Source organism: Tenrec ecaudatus, chromosome 2 (genome assembly GCF_050624435.1).
Source record: "Tenrec ecaudatus isolate mTenEca1 chromosome 2, mTenEca1.hap1, whole genome shotgun sequence".
In the NCBI taxonomy this organism is placed as follows: domain Eukaryota; kingdom Metazoa; phylum Chordata; class Mammalia; order Afrosoricida; family Tenrecidae; genus Tenrec; species Tenrec ecaudatus.
The window spans coordinates 26,556,658-26,574,703 of record NC_134531.1 but is presented as its reverse complement, the minus strand read 5'-3'; the positions used below and the strand labels follow the sequence as shown (position 1 = coordinate 26,574,703).

The following is an 18,046-nucleotide window of genomic DNA, read 5'->3' as shown; positions in this document are numbered from 1 at the left end:
CATCATACCATAGTTCCATCTGTCATAATCCCATTTCCAATAGACTGTATGATAGCAAAGGTTATTTGTATCCCTTGAAGATGCTTCAAGGGATACACCAGAAGCTAGATCCTCATACCTACCTTACAGATGGATTTTGGGTACCAATTGTCAGTCATAGCCTTCTGAAAATTGGGTGTGCACAATTTAAGCTCTTATACCTTTCTTTCATATTTGCTATTTATAATCTTTAAATCACACAGGCTGATGTATTTATGCCATGTAATCTTAGTTAAATATTACTTAGTTGAAGCCTCGCTTAGAAGGCTACTAGTTCGAAAACCAGGATTTAAGAACCCAGGTGCTATTCATTTTGATAGCTGGGCACCACCTGCTTTCTTCACCACACTTTGCTATAGCAATCACTTCTTCAGTAATCTGTGTCTTCATGAGGGTGAGCTTAGAGCAGAGCACATCATAAAAATGAAATGGTCTTGGATTGGAGCTAAAATTAAGTGGGATTGCAGAATCCTTTTATTGTGCATGAGTTATACATGCCACTGGCTTACTTTAGAGGACTCATCGTTTTTGACAAAGGATATTATCAATCATTCCCCTGGTTCATGAAGCAATTCCATTGATAGTGTTGTTAACTTATCCAATGGCATAGAATTCAACAAATTGTTGAGAGAAGGAATTTATGCAAATATATCTCAGGTCTGAACTTTAATCCAGAGGTTGTTGATCTGTAGAGATTGAGCTCCTGTTTATATTAATCATCGGGGCTGCTGCTAGGGGAAGATTTCGAGGAACATCCACTTCCAAGGGCAGGAACTTGTGCATCATATCAATGCATGTCATATTAAAGCAAGATAATATTAAAATATTTAATATTTGGTGGTTCTGGGCCTCCTTTCTTTGGATGCCTGCAAAGCCAGGCATCCTGACCAAGGTCCAATGACCACCAATTCTACAGCTTTGCAGTGGCTTTCCTCTGTTTCTTCTCACGCCAAGAAATTTCAGTGTTAAATTCAAGGGATACAGGTAATTTTTAGGTTAATCCCAGTCAGGAACTGTGGTGTCCAGGCTGCATTCTTTAGTGTAACCTATGAGGAATGTCATGTTTCCCAGAAGGACAGTGTCTAAGGTCCTTGTAGTTTGTAGCACATTGTTATAGAATATTGTTCACCAAGGACTGGATAGCAACTAAGTCAAAAGTGTCTAACCAGGAACACAGTCTGGTTTAGTCTCCCCTTCACTTCTATGTTATTGTTCAGCATCCCTTCTAGATGTGAATTACACCTGTCCATGAGCTCACCAATAGAAGCGAGAATGCCTTCCCTGAACCTGGGATGCTCCTCTGCTCCAATCTTGATTTGACTTTCCACTTCTCACTCCCGTCTCAATATTGCATGGCATCAAATGGATGCCTACCCCTTTTTTTCTCCTCTAGATGGGGTGACTCCAGTGGAGGTGAGATCTACTGTCTCAAATTCTAAACATGTGTGAATAAGGAGGGTGATGTGTGGTTCATGGTCAGAAGACAGAAGGTCTACTCCTTTGTTTGGAGATTGGTGCCAATGTTTAGTTGTTTGGTATTTTTCTTATGGTAGTGAGAGCATACACTATTTGTCCTGCTGTGACTGACCAGCTGCACTCAGCCTAATGATGCCCAGGCCTTCATGTCATGCGGTGTTTCATGTTTTCATCACTCTTTTGAGCTAGGCACTGTGTTCAATTGTGTGTATGTATCATAGTTTCTTTATCCATTCTTCTATCGCTGGCCATTTGGGTTGCTTCCAGTTTCTTGTTATTGTGAACTGTGCTGAAATTAATATGAAGAACATACATCCATTCATTTTTTTGTCTTATTTCTTTGGGGGTATATCTCCAGTAGCAGTATTGCTCGATCGGATGGGATTTAGATTCTCAGTTGTTTTAGGTAGCATCATATAACTTTCTTTTGTGGTTTTATGTATTTCAAGTCTGACAAGATTGTGTAGGAGTTCCAGTCTCTCCATATCCTCTCCAGCATTTGTTGTTTACTGTTTCTTGTCTTTTATTTGGACTATCAATATTGGTGTAAGGTGGTATTTCATTGTAGTTTTCACTTCCATCTCCTGGATGGCTACTGATTGTGTGCATTTTTACGTGTTTATGAGACATTTGAGTGTCATTTATCAATACATATGGATTATATGTTTGATAAGACATTGATACAGCGATTAAGAATTTATAATCACTGTCTTCAATAGTTGGTGAGTAAATTTGAATAATAGTTTTATTAACTAGACTTCTTTGTAGGTATATTGATAATACCCTATCACGGGTAGCATTGTACTTCAAGACAGATCTTGAATGATCTTTTTGAAGATAAATAATAAGCCATTTCTTTTGAATTTATCAATGGTAATGTAGTAAATCCTATGATGATCCAACTTACCATGCTCAGTAGCATTCCATTTTAGGTCACAAATGCCCAGGCTATCCATCTTTACTCATTCCATTTCATTTTTGACAACTTCTTGCTTTCCTAGATTCATTCACTGTACATCTCACACTCTGATAAGTAATCAATATTTGTAGCTGTTTTCCTAATTTTGTTCTGTGTTCTATTAGTAAGCAAAGGTCCTAAAATCTTTACTCCATCTACACCATTTTGTGGAGGCTTCTCTAGTCCAGTTATATTTTTGAATGCTTTCCACTCTGTGACTATTTATTTTAGGTGTTCATTTGGCTGAGCCAGGATTCTCAGTGATTTCGCAATTAACATCTATCAATCCCCCATCACCTGAGCTCTCACAGTGTCATCACACTCAATCAGTTATAAGCATCCATTAAAGAATAATATTAGGCTGGGATGCAACATCTTACTGATGTCACAGTTCTGACACAATTAATTTTCTTCGAGTGTGGTCTATGTCCAATATAAGTGGATACTATGGAAATACTTGTTCGCTTTTCCTTATATCTGGATTCTGAACCAGGCTAACTTCTAGTGATTTAGTGTTCAGCCCATGCCCTGCCATATTGTCTAAATGAAGCCGGGAGTCATCAGCAACTTTTCATTTGACCTGTTTACCCCTGTAGTTAAAAGCCTGTGTTCTTCCTGCCTATCACCACCCTACAGCTCCTCTAGCCAGAATACAATCAGCCAAACAATAGCACACTGTCTACCACCCTGGACTACGACTTGCCCACTTCCACCACTCTGAGCTATTGTCTTGATTTAAATTTTAGCCCAATGGTATAGCAGTTTACCCACCGGTGGCTGCTAACCACAAGGTTAGCAGGCATCCATTCTATGTGTGAAAGGTGAGGCTTTCTACTCCCATAAAGAGTTACAGTCTCAGAAACCCACAGGGACAGTTCTACCCTCTTCTATATGGTTACTATGGGCTATAATCCACTCAAGGAAAGTGTTTGGTTTTCCATTTTACATATGTAAAAATAAACAAGTTTCCCTGATTTTGCTTCTCTAGAGAACCCAGCCTAAGACATGACATGAAGGAATCATCTTCCAGCACCACCTAGGACTGCAATCCAATGCTTCTTGTAAGGGTTTGCAATGGAGAATAGCTCCGAAGTGGCCAACTGGTGCCTTAGTCTGTACTTAGTCTTGAGGCCCCTCTGATATGAGTTCACCATGGGTGGTCCTGATGGCATTTGAAATACTGATGGCATAGATTTCAGCATCACAGCAATATGCAAGCCACCACAGTAGGCCAGAGTGACAGAAGAGTGATAAAAGTAGAAGCAATGCATTAATAATAGAAGCTAATTAAATCTAGTCTGTAATGCTGGAAGAACTAGACATTGAATAAATAGCTTGAAAAAGATATGCAACGAAGAAAATTAAGAACACAAATGGGTAAAACAAATAACAATTCTACATATGTTGAAGTAAATAACTGTATTCTTGATAACATGATAATAGCAATTGCTACTAATTAATATTAATGAAAACAGAGAAGACTAAACCATAGTATCAATTTTGAAATTCCCTTTTTATTGTTAGAATAATTATTTTGATTGATATTCTTCATTTTGTTGCCAAATGAAGTGAACAATTTATATTAATAATAATGTGTAAAAATCAGACTTTCTTGGGAGTTAAGATTTACTCAACTGACTGTTGGTATTGTCACTGTTGTAAGGTGCCATTGAATCTCTTTCAGCTCATAGCGACACTTTGAACAATACATTGCCCAGTCTTGTGCCATCTTCACAATCGGTCCTTCGTCTGAACCGATGGTATAGTCATTGTTTCAATCCATCTATTACACCATACAGCAATCAAGAAGTAAGCCGTATTTTCATGAGCACATAGAATTACTTCAAACACATGAAGTGGGTCCTCTTGAGTTGAGAAGACCTCTTAAGCAGATACAATAGGTTTTGCTCTGGGAGCAAAGCGGGTCTCTCTTTAAGAGTTGAGAAGGGACCAGGGGAATGATTCAATGACACTTTCAAATGGGAGGGGCTTTCTGCTGTGCAGATGGTCAAGTAGCTTTCTAATCAATTCCTCGGTTCATCATTAATTCACATGCATAGCTTCAGTTTTATCTGGGCAGCTGCTGTGGGTCAGCATGTCGCAGAGTGTGTTCCAGGACTATCTCAGATTACCTCGCTGAACCAATATGACTCAGATAGTTTCGAGATGATCTCTGAGAACTGTCTTGTGTCAGGATTTTCACTAGGTTCCGGCTTCAAGGCTAAGGTGTTTAACAAACCCGTTCTCATAGTCCCTTTTTCATCCCTTTAGCAGGCACGGCAGAGGTCCCTGTTCAGTCCCTGCCCATTTCACGCTTTAGAAACTCCCCATATGCCAATATCTTAAACACTACTTCAGATATGATTACTTTTTCCATTTATGTGGTTTTGATGGAAATACAAAAGTCAAGGCATTATGAAATGATCAAAGCTTCATATTATATTAGTTATTGAAAGAGAAAACATATTAGTCAAATAAATATTTTAAAATATGGAATTATTTGTATAGAAATTTAATTAAGGTGTTATATGTTTTGCTGACAGCAACATCAAATTGCATGTAATGTAAGTAACTGTGCAAGTAGCACACTACCAATAGCATCATTTGAAATAAAGTGCCCCCATTCCTTTTAAGTTTTATCCAAGCTCTACAAACTTATTGCCACCGGATCATAGAGACCCCCTCTGGGGTTTAGTAGGAAGCTCCTTCGTTTCCTCCGAGTTGCTGGTGGATTCAAACTGCCCGCCGTGAGCATCCCAACCCAACGCACAACCACTCCACCGCCAGGAATTTAAAAGATTTTGTTATTTAACACTAGAAATACTATTTTATAAGTCAACCATAAAAACAAAATACTTTCTAAGTCTACAGAAAGCATGACGTTTATTTGTTAGCCCTTTAATTTGAGACAAATGTGTGATATTTTAAACAGGAAATCACTGGGTCATTTTCTCGTGTATAAAACACTAAGCAGATGTTATAACTTCTGTCCAGGCTTCAAATAATGCTCATTGCTATAACCCTATGACTAGAATGACTGAAATATTTTAGCTTAATATTTTAATTCATTGTATAAGAAAAATATTAAATAAATCAGGACCATCGACTTAATTGCAGTGAGTTTGGTTTTAGTTTATTACAATTCATAGGTTTAATATACACATGAGTGAGAAAAATTTTAAATCATAGAAATATTATTAATCAAAAATACCATGCTCTACAACTTGGTCTGTTTGCTTCTGCCGGTGATGTTTCCATCTTCTTAACTGGCCTTACTGGCCTTCCAGTATTCAAGCTCCTCCCTTTACACCTGGGTAAAGCTCCTCCCTTTACGCTTGGGTAAAGCTGCTGCGGTTCGGGCATATCCCAGAAACTCCAATCACTTAAATGGTATTCGAATTTAGGAAACAAAAAGAAATATCAATGGGTAAAAGTAAGATTGCGAGATGAACAGTGAACGATTTGCCAATAAAATTCTCATAGAAGAGCTAAGAAAATGAGCAGGTACATTATATAAGGGAAGAAATTCCTCCCCCAAATATTCCTGGTATTTTTTCACCATTGCATTTTTCAGCTTCCTTAAACGTCTTCATACCGATTTCCTGTGATCACACTGTTTTTTTAAAAAACATTTATCAAAATAATTCTTGTGAAGTTCTAACACAAAAGTCATGACTTCTATAAAAATAGTTTTATTGATATACATACTTCGAGTTTAATCGTATTAAAAATGGCTGCACAGTCAGGATTTAAACCAGTTCAAGAGTATTTTCTTCTTTGTTGTACTTGTTATTATTAATGACCTACTTTCCCTCAACGTTCCCTGCCATACCCGCCAATACACTCGCAATCCAGTCATTCTCAGATTACCAATCCCAGATCTCATATACAGTTAGACATACTATCACCAACCCCCCTAAAAAATAAAATAGCTATTTCTCCACCTTGAGTGTAGCTAGGCCAGCAGATACCCCCACAAGCCACTGTTGAGGTTTACTCCCCACTTTTTTTGAAGGTACTAGAATGAAACTCAGTCAACGGTATTACTGAGAGAGCCTGTTTGTAGCACACCAGCGATTGCAGAGCTGTGTTCAAACACAGTCTGAATAAACCTGCATAGGTAAGAACAGTATGTATGCTTCCAAACATACCCACTTTTGCTTAATTTTAAAAAATAAATGATAATGTTGTTCGTAACAGTCAATAGTTAATACCATATAACACAAGAATATTTCTCCTTACTCCTAGTAAAAATGATTGTAATTACCTTTGTTCGTGAACTGTCATCATTAAAAACATTCATCTGTTTCTATAGTTAATTTGCTGTGGTAATTTCTTCTTGTTGCTGTTGTTCCCATTATCATCACTGTTAATTTTGCTCTGAATTGTGCTTTCACCACATGCTACAGTACATTTTATGTGTTTCTTCAGATTGAACATAAACTGGGAACAAAGAATTCAAACTTATGGTGCCTTTTGGTGTAAAGCATAAAAGTGTCGAAAGAGGAATTCACCTGAATTATAGCATCCAGAAGATTTCATAATTAGTGAGCCAGCAAACCAAAATCACTGCTACGCAGAAGTTTACAACTCAGAGTAACCCTAATAACTATAGAACTAAAAAGACAATTTTCCCTTTCTCCTTGCCAAAAGGAATGCGATAGTTCTTACATGTAGGCACATGCTTAAGGTTTACAAAACAAACAAAAACACCATTGCAACTTGTAATTGTTGCTTTTGAAAAATTAAAATAAAATCAATGTATTAATCAATATAGTAAGAATGAACTTTCAACAGTCACCGATTGCATCATAGAAAACATGAAAATTGTATAAATAAAAAGTTTAAACAATAGATACTGGGAAAAGTCATATCATGAATCATACAAAATGAAATAAATTCAAATGTATAAGGAATGTGTAATAACTTAGTAAAATTTTCCTACATATTGGAGAAATTCAAAGAGGAGAAAATATCCCTAGTAGTCCAGGTATTGCCGAATTAGGAAACAATGAGCAATAACTACATAATCTTGAGAGTAAACAAAACATATTTGAAGGCTAGAAAATTATACTGCTAGTAGAAATGGAGATGAAATTGAGAAGGGTAATCTCATAAATCAGTGGTATAATTGTAAATTGTTTCAGCTTTCTTAGCCTACAATCTGAAAAATATCTGAGACATGTTATATTAATGTATATTGACTCTTCTCTATACATCTGTGTGCTCAATTGGTTTATAGTATAAATAATATTTCAGATTAATGTGAGAATCATTAGATATCATAGACACTATGTAGAAACAAGTGGAGAACATAGTAGTTTATTTATCATGTATTACATAATATAGACAATTTTACTACAGAAAATCACAATAGGAAAAGTGCAGAACCAAGGGGGGTAACTGAAGGTGGAGGAAGAAAGAGGACAACCGACCACAATGATCTAAATATAACCCCTTACCTAGGGGACCGACAACAGAAAAATTAGTGAAGAGAGACATTGGTCAGACATGAAAAAATAATAGTAATTTATAAATTATCAAGGGTTCAGAAGGGAGAGGAGGGAGGGGGAAAATAAGGAGCTGATACCAAGGGCTCAAGTAGAAAGAAAATATTTTGAAAATGATGATGGCAACAAATGAACAAATGTGCTTAACACATGGATATATGTATGGATTATGGTACAAGCTGTGTGAGCCTCCAATAAAATTATATTAAAAAAAGAAGAAAAGTGGAAAAATTTCTCTATCGTGGGTGATTATATTTCAGTTGATATGTTTTTGTATGTGTGAGAAATTTTGAAGTTACAACAAAATTTGCTTGTAAATAGGATGTTTGGAGGCTAGAAGGAAATAAGATAGCAAGAGGGGTGACATTAAAAATATCTATCCTGAGAGAAAACATGTCTGTCATAGGATTATATCTATATACAAAACAATGAAATCAAATCAATACAATTATTAGACATATGTCAACACTAACCACTAAAGCTAATAATGAAGAAATTAAAGAACAATTTTTCAGTCTGAAATTGATCAAACACACAATTCAGATAAATGGATAATTACTGGCTATTGGAATGCAAAAGTTGGAAGCAGTAGTTGAAAAATAATACTTTGGTGATTGACATGAAGCTGACATCACATTGGTCATTCAAAATTATATCATGTGCTCTCCAACTTTATGTCTATCATCAAGACTCATGTTCATAGTCACCCCTTTTTACATTACAAATGGCAATTATACATATGGATGGCCGGAGATGAAATGTACCAAAATCAAATTGACTACATGTGTGATGTGAGAAGACAAGACGCAGAAGCTTAATATCAGCAGCTAACACCCTGCCAGGGACTGACTGTGGAAGAAACCATCAGCTGTTCATCATGTCAGTTCAGGTTGAGGCTGAAGTAAACTAGAACAAATTCACAATTGCCAAAATGCAACCTTGAACCTACCCCACCTGAAGTTAGAGAACATTTGATGCATTGAACACTAGCGACAGAAGAACTGATGAGCTGCCGAGGATATCAAGAACATCAGCCATAAAGAAACAAAAGGTCATACAAAGATAGGAAGGGGCAAAGAAAGGACCAAAGTGGGTACCGCAGGCGACTCTGAACCATGCTCTCACTAGTAGTGCACTGGGGGGAAGGTGAGCGATCCTGACATCAAAGAGCTGAAGAGACTTTTCAAACGGCAGCCCCAAAAGACAAAGTGTCATATTCTAAGAACTCTGCGAAGATCTCAAATTGGAAAACTAACAGGAAGAACATGCTTAGCAAATCTTAAACTGAAGAATTAAAGAAAAAATGAAAGAGTCAATGGGCAAAGTACTGAAGGATTCAGGAAGCACCAAAAGAAACTGGACAGAATGTATATAATCATTGTACCAAAAAGAACTAGTCAACATTCAAGCTTTTCATAGGGTGCTCTATGAGAAGAATCAGTGATATCGAGAAGAAATACAAAGTATACTGAAAGCATGCACCCAAAACAAGGCTCCAGGAGTGCCTACAGATTGAAATGTCTTAACACACTGATGAAGTACTGAAAGCCCTCACTTGTCTATGTGCAGGAATGTGGAAGACAGCTACTTGATCAACTGACTGGAGGCGATCCAAACAGGTGCCCATTTCAGTGACAGGTGACCCAACAGTATGTTCAAATTATAGAATCATATCATTACAATCATATACAAGTAAAATTTTGTTGAAGATGTCTGACAATGGTTGCAGCAGTACATTGACAGTTTTTTTCATAGCGAATATTTCTCTATATTTTTTATTCTATGTATTTGATTTGGAGAACACCATGTAGACAGCTCCCATCCCACCCCCTCTTTATGTTGTTGAAAAACATATTTTCTCTGAAGAAGTAATTGGTCTTGCAAAATTTTATCATGTGATCTCTAGCTTTATTTCTAAACTAAAGCCATAGTTTCCTAGAGTTCCTTCCTCATTGTTTTTTACATTTGCATACCAATCTCCGATAATTATCAATATATCTTCATTATATGTTTAATCAATGACAGACTGAACACCTTAATAAAATTATTCAATTTCTTCAACTTTAGCTTTAATGATTGGTGCATAAATTTAAATGATAGTTGTATTGACTGAATTTTCTTGTATGTAGACAGATATTATCCTTTGACTAACGGCACTGAACTTCAAAATACATCTTGGATTTTCCTTTTTGATGATGAATGTGATACCATTGCTGTTGAATCCATCACTTGTTTTACAGTCAATCCATGAGGTTTTTATTCAAGTTGTCCAATATAAATCCACTTTAGCTCACTAATACTTGTGTTATTTATCTTCCTGCATTTCATTTCATATTTATTGACTTCCAATTTTTGATAATTAATCCATGTTTACAACTGTTTTCTGTCTTTTTGATTCATGGCTTTTCAGCAAATGAAAACCTTCAAGGCTTTCCTCCACTGAAGGCGTTATGGTTGACTCTGCTATAAGAAGGCAACTCTTCCTCAGTCAAATTTCAAGTGTCTTCTGACCTGAAGGGGTCATCTTCTCTCACTGTATTTGACAATGTCCTATCAAAGCTTCATCTACTCTAATTAAAGTTGTTTGAATATCTTTATTACTTCTGAATTTGTGTCTCTCCTTAATGTCAAGGCTCAAGATAACAAGAGAAAGTGAGAACCTTGAAAAATGTTAAATCGTGTGACATGATTTTCAACTGGTATTGTAAGGTCTCTCTCTCCTGGGCTAAATTTCAGCCTCGGTCCTTGGCTCCACACAAGAAAGAATTCACGCTGGAGCCAGGCTCGTGATCCAAGTGAATTTTTTTAAAACAATGTATTAGGGGCTCATACAACTCTTATCACAGTCCATACATATACATACATCAATTGTATAAAGCACTTCTGTACATTCTTTGCCCTAATCATTTTCTTTTTTTTTCTCCTCTTTTCTTTTTTTACATTTTATTAGGGACTCATACAACTCTTATCACAATCCATACATATACATACATCAATTGTATAAAGCACATCCATACATTCCCTGCCCCAATCATTCTCAAAGCATTTGCTCTCTACTTAAGCCCTTTGCATCAGGTCCTCTTTTTTCCCCCTCCCTCCCCGCGCCCCCGTTCCTCATGTGCCCTTGATAATTTATACATCGTTATTTTGTCATATCTTGTCCTATCCGGAGTCTTCCTTCCCCCCATTCTGGGTTTAGGAGAGGAGATGGGTTAATTAGGGTGTGAGGTAGTACCGATGAAGAACACAACTTTCCCCCAGACCCTGGATGCTTCCTCCCCCCAACTACCATGATCCGAATTCTGCCTTGCAGGACTGGATAGAGCAGAGGTTGTACACTGGTACATATGAGGGCTGGAGGCACAGGGAATCCAGGGTGGATGATACCTTCAGGACCAAGGGTATGAGGGGCGATGCTGGGAGAGTGGACGGTGAGTGGGTTGGAAGGGGGGAACTGATTACAAGGATCCACATGATCCAAGTGAATTTAATGAGAGTTAAAAGAAGGTTCAGGTTTTACGTGACACCCATAGGATTTCTTTGACCATGCGGGCTGGCAGGGACTGCTCAGGGTCACACAAGGATCTCTCTCCCAAGTTTTCCTCCAAAAGGACCAGACCAGACAAACCCCTCTCCCCCTCGATGGGGGAGGCATGATGAACGGTCCAAGGTCAATTTTATTGGGTGAATTGCAATCACCTGGCCCAGGTGGGCTACTCCAGGTTTAACGCCCATTCGTGCAAACCGGCAGGAAAATCCAGTTTTGTCCTATGCTGGCTCTCCTGGGCATCTGTCAATGGAATTCCCAATCCCTAGGCTAAGCTGCCTAACAGTATTTTAGAGGACTCTGAATAAAAGCTGAGGGCTAGTTCCATCCTCCTTCTTATCAAACCATTATCTCTAATGTATCCCACTTAATCCACTGTTATCCCTGCAGTTTCTTAGACACTATAAAATAGCTTTCACTGTTGACTTTTACAGCTGCTGTTCCTATATTTAGAAACTTGATCTCCTATACATATGCATCCATATGGATCAACACTCAGCTCCAGCATGCATCTGCTCAAATGGGGCTACACAGAGACATGTCAAATTTCTGCACTGCCTTTTCCTTTTAAATATCACAAAGAAAACATTATATAATTTATTTGCCTAAATGCTATACATACTATAACATTGTAACTTTAAAAAGTGACTAAAAGTGTGATGTCGCATATTTTATTCACTACTATTTCCACAGGTATATATAATAATGTTTGTCAAATAGTATTTATTGAAAGTTAAATTGACTATACTCATCTAGTGAAATTTATTTTAGAAAACAGATAAAAATTCCTAAGCAGATATAATATTTTAAGTACAGCAAATTGTTTGAAATATTCCAAGCAACATTATCAATAAAATGTGCACATATAAGAAAAATATGAGTGATTAAAAATTCACAATAAGTAACTCTTAAATGAAGCAAGCTAGGTATGTTTTTAGCTATATATTTTCAATGGAGCATTTGAAGGTAGTTAGTAGTGCAAGAAGGATTTCTTTTAATAAAATAAACAAAACTCATCCCAAGAAAATGAAGGTTAACTATGTACTAAATGTCTCACTTTGCAAAAAGGCTACAGAGTAAGTTTATCCCTAGTATCAATCCCTACTCCTCCTCATGCATGTTAGCATGTCCTAGGTTACCACAATTCACTGCAATGGTCATAGAGAAGTCATAGCATGAAGAAAAATGACTCATGTAGTTGTGGTTGCTGAAAAGTCCCAAAGTGTTTGAACTGGGCTTGGAAAAAGCAATACATTTTCCCATCAGAAGCCTAAGAGTTTCCCTAAAGCTTGGACAAAATGTAGACATTAAATAAACTGGGCTAAAGAGATACAATCTTTAAAGAGATACAATTCCTGGGCTGGCAATTGAAAACTACTATCATACTATGTTGTGAAAGACTTAGCTCCTGAAATGTAAAATCATGTGTATGTGTGAGTGAGTGAGTGTGTGTGTGTGTGTGTGTGTGTGTGTTTGTTATGGGGGTGGGACTTGTTTATTTATTTAGGTGTTGTTTATTGCTATTAGTTAGGAAAATGTATTAATTTCCTTTGGTTATTTCTTATCACTAGCCACCCTCTTTCAGTCTATTCATGGAACATAAAGTCAAACTATTGTTTTAATACCTGTGGTCACATAACATCATTTCACTTCAACTATTTGTTTTTTTAAAAACCAGAATGGAGGCTGGGCATGATAGTTTGACAAGAGGGAAGCATAAGGAAAGAGAGAAGAGGAGTAGGAGGCAAAGGGCATCCATAGAGGCCTACATACAGACATGTACATATGTAAATATATGATTATGGGGGAAATAGATTTAGGTGCATATATTTATAGGTTTAGTACTAAAGTAGCAGGTGGACATTGGGCCTTCTCTCACATATTCCACTAATACTAGAGCACTTTGCACAGCTATATGGTCATTCCATGACACTCACCTTCCCAACATGATTGCTGAAGACAAAGGTGTGCATAAGCAAACGTGGTGAAGGAAGCTGATGGTGCCCGGCGATCAAAATATATAGCATCTAGGATTTTAAAGACTTAAAGGTAAATAAGCGGCCATCTAACTCAGAGGAAACAAAGCCTACATGTAATAGACACCAAAGAACAAAGACCATTATTGTGTGATCACCTTCCCCATATAAACACTGAAGACGAATGTGTGCATAAGTAAGTGTGGTGAAGGAGGCTGATAGTGCCCGGCAATCGAGAGAGATATCATCTGGGGTCATAAAGGCTTGAAAGTAAACAAGCGGCCATGTAGCCCAGAAGCAACAAAGCCCATATGGAAGAAGCACACCAGCATGTGTGATCATGAAGAGTCGAAAAGACCAGGTATCAAGCACCAAAGTGGGGGGTGGGGTGGGAAATATCATCGTGAATGAGGGGAGCGCATGATGGGGACCCAATGCCCATCTGTAGACAACCGGACATCCCTTGCACAGGGCTAGTGGGGAGGAGATGAGTCACTCAGGGTGCAATATAGCATTGATGAAACTCACAACCTTCTAGTTCTTAAATGCTTCCTCCCCCAACTATCATTATCCCAATCCTACCTTGCAAACCTTATTAGACCAGAGGATGCACAGTGGTGCAGATGGGAACTGGAAACACAGGGAATCCAGGACAGATGAACCCCTTAGGACCAGTGGTGATAGTGGCGATACTGGGAGGGAAGTGGAGAGGGAGGGGTAGAAAGGGGAAACCAATTACATATAGGATCTACATATAACCTCTTCCCTGGGGGATGGGCAAAGGAAAATGGATGAAGGGAGACCCCGGGCAGTGTAACATATGATATAATAATAATTTTTAAATTATCAAGTGTTCATGAGGGAAGGGGAGTGGGAAGTGAGGGGTTGGGGGAAGTAATATGAGGAGCTGATTCTAGGAGTCCAAGCAGAAAGCAAGAATTTTGAGAATGATGTGGGCAACTAATGTTTAAGTGTGCTTTACACAATTGATATATGTATCGATTGTGATAAGAGCTGTATGAGCCCCAATAAAATGATTAAAAATACATTTTGTACAAAATAAAAATTACAAATGTTGAAAAGATCCTTAAAAATTCTACATGCTTGATTCTTACTATCACTGATTTTTTCTTCCAATTCTTTCCATCTCTTTGATGCTGTTCACTAATATCGTTCTCATTCTATCAGCTGAGTTTCTCACTCTTCATCCTTCAAACTATGCTCTGTCAATTGTCTCTGTGCTATCTTTTCTCTATAAAACATCTTTACTAGCCTTTTCTAATTAAAAACAAATAAATTTAAGAAAACACAAGTCTTTCTACTATCTAGATCCTATTTTCTCATGAACTAAGTCATACTTTCTTTTTTTAATCATTTTATTGGGGGCTTGTACAACTCTTCTCATACTTTCTTTAGATCTGTATGTTTTGTTTATTTCTTCTTTGGTTAGGCTTTACATAGAGACACACACCTACCTGTTTTCTCTTCTTGTGGTATTTGTAACTAATGTTTTCCCTGCGGTATCATTTGCCAGATGGTATTGAGTTTTATCTGATTTGTGTCAACTCCTTTCATGTGAGAGCAGAAGATGCTGCATAGGGCTTTCATGGCTGTTTTGTTTGGAATTAAAGACAAAGAAATCTGGGTCAATGCCATTCTCTAACCTTTTGTTTAGTAATTCAATGTGTTAATCGTTTTTACCACACATCATGCTCTCTCTGTATATATGATTTCAACCATGAATAGGAACATAAATATAAATATATATGTGTGTATGTGTGTAGGTATTTTCCAGTACAGACCATGGTGCATAAAATAAGCTCAATAAGTACTTTTTACATGAAAGGAAGATTTCATAGCCCGTCATCAGTATCCTTAGATGTTGGTACTTACCCTATTAGGTCTCTCCGTAATTGTCTGTCTCATTATGGCCTGATCTTCATATCTCCTTACTTAATGTCAGGCATAACTACGAGAGGTGAGTAAACACTCTCAAATAAAGAGAACTGAAAAAAACTGAGGGAACAGCTTTGAATAATTAACCACTATTTTTCCTAGTAAGAATTTTGGATGGTATTTAAATAGGAATGTTTGGATCAGTTAAAGTGAGTGTTCATTATTGTATTATGTTTTTTACAAGTATAGAATGTCTATATAAAAGGGAAAAAAGAAGAAACTCATGAACTATAAATATCAATATCAATATGAAGTATAGATATCAATATGATTTTATTTTGGATAATTTTAAACCCGATATTTTGGGGTAGCTGCTCATCAAATATCTAATGCACAACTTTAGTGACAAGTGTAATTTAATAAAAATAATGCTGCATATTATTTTAGTAATTTATTTCTTATTAAATCCTTTCTTAAATAAAAATGCTATGTATCTATCCTGAATTTATTTTTCACTGAAAATTAAAATATACTATATTTTCTGCTATTTTGCTGTTCATTTGCTGATGCTTTAATTAAATGCACAAAGAATTACTGAGCACCTTTGTGTGGCAAACACTGGTTTTAAGAGTTTCCATATGATAGCAGTCATACACATATAAATATCTATTGAATTATAAATAAACATATTATGAACTCTTAAGTACAGATCTGAAAAACTAGAGTACTAATATAATTCTTAACAAAATCCAGTAAAACTTAGATCTATAAATACTCTTCTTATAAATGGAAAATTGAATAGCAGAGGCTACTCATTTATTTACAATTATACAATTTAATTTTAAAAGCTAAAATCAAAGCAGCCTGATCTCAGAATCCCTCTTTAAAACTACTAAAGTCTACTGTCTTGATTGCAAGTTAGCATAATTTTATCCTACAAAGACCTCACAATATTGCAGAAAAGAGGTTTGTTGTTATTTGCATCAATTCCGTTTCTGGTATCATAAAGTCAGCCTCTCCTCACAGTGACCTTGTGCTCAACAGAATGAGACACTGCTGGGTCCTGCAGATTGGATGACTGTGGTGACTAGATTCAACTCTGATGTACCCCTTGCCAGATTTTAACCCTGCACTCTCCTCTTGTTCTCTGTGAACTACCTCCTTTTGGTCTCTGTATGAGAAAGACAGGCATATAAGATGCACACTATTTAACACCATGGTAAAAGGTCTTCATAGGATAAACAGTTCAGTACTGAGGACCATTTTTAGTCTACCACCTTAATAAATGCACAGTTTGTCTTGTGCAGCCACCCAGAAGAGGCCGGGACTTCTTGCCTGGAATTAAGCTTCCCAAAGTGCAAACTCTTGAAATCCCTAATGAGCATTTTCCCTCTGCACACTTGGGGGTGTCATTAATTTGAATTGACAGCCAATTGGCATAAGTTATTGCAACAGTTTATAGAGAGTTTAATAAAAACTTATACTGAAAAGTGATTTTGCTAATTTGTCGTAATGAGTAATGATGGAAAGGATCAATAAAGAATATTGATAGTCTATAGGAATTGAATATTATTTAATTAGGAGTTCTGGGCTGTGAACACATGATTATGATGCAGGATAAGATGTTTGTGAAGTCAATTCAATTTTTATTGGCCTGCATTCCTCTCTCAGCTATAAGAGGACAGTCTTCTACTCTGACTTGTACAAGCCTTTTTGTGGTCTGCATACCCATGACTTTGCTAGCCCTTGAAGAATGGAAGGGAGAGTTCTAACATTCATTAGACGAACTATTTATTCAATAGCCACATTTCTCTCCTTCCTCCTAAATAGAAGTGGTACCTTTCAATTACATACACAGTAAATGGTAATTGGGTGGCTTGCAAATAGCATCACCAGTGATGAGAGCAGGGAACATTGCATTGTCAGTCTGTCGCATTGATAAAAGTGCAGTCATCTTGCTTTATTTTAAATATGCTGTGTGAGAAAATTGAAAAAAAATACGAAGCAATCCAGATTTTCTAGTATGCACCATTGTTCTTTTTATTGCCAGGTTATGCTGTCATGAAAAAAATCACAGATGTTGACCAAAATTAAAGTACTAGTTCACACTCATGAAAAAAACGGTTTACAGATTGCTTAGATAATGGTCCAGTCAGGAACATGAGCATCTGCTTTACGTCCAGCCATTAGTACTGTTACTACTTTTATTTGATTTAAATTTTTATATTACATCATGATCTACTTTTTACTGTTGTTGTTAAAACAATTATGAATTAACACTGCATACTGTTTACCATCTCAAATATTAACCTACACAGATTTATTTAGTCTTAAGGAAAACAAGACTTTGTTGGCATTTCCTAGGGTCATTGCTACTTCTGCCAGTTTTGGTGAAACATTAGTGTAAGTTAAGATAAACATAATTAAAATTTCTCAGCTCTTCATTGTAATTGATAAGAATTAAGAAAAATAAACATCACAATTTATTTTCTCTTTTTCCCCCTATAATTTTCAACATGGAGTCATATTGGATTGTTCAAATAAAACTCTACAATAATTTGGGGGTTTTTCACTTTATATTTACCACCTTAAGAATTTGTTCCAAAGGATGACATTGACTCTGCAGCTCTGGGAGATAAACATA

The 18,046-nt window shown here is 36.7% G+C and overlaps 1 pseudogene; it reads right to left on the bottom strand.

Annotated features, from left to right (window-relative positions):
* LOC142439924 (RNA-binding protein PNO1 pseudogene) overlaps positions 1-2,471 on the bottom strand; it is a 40,464-nt pseudogene extending 37,993 nt beyond the window's left edge.
* Between the last annotated feature and the right edge of the window lie 15,575 nt (positions 2,472-18,046).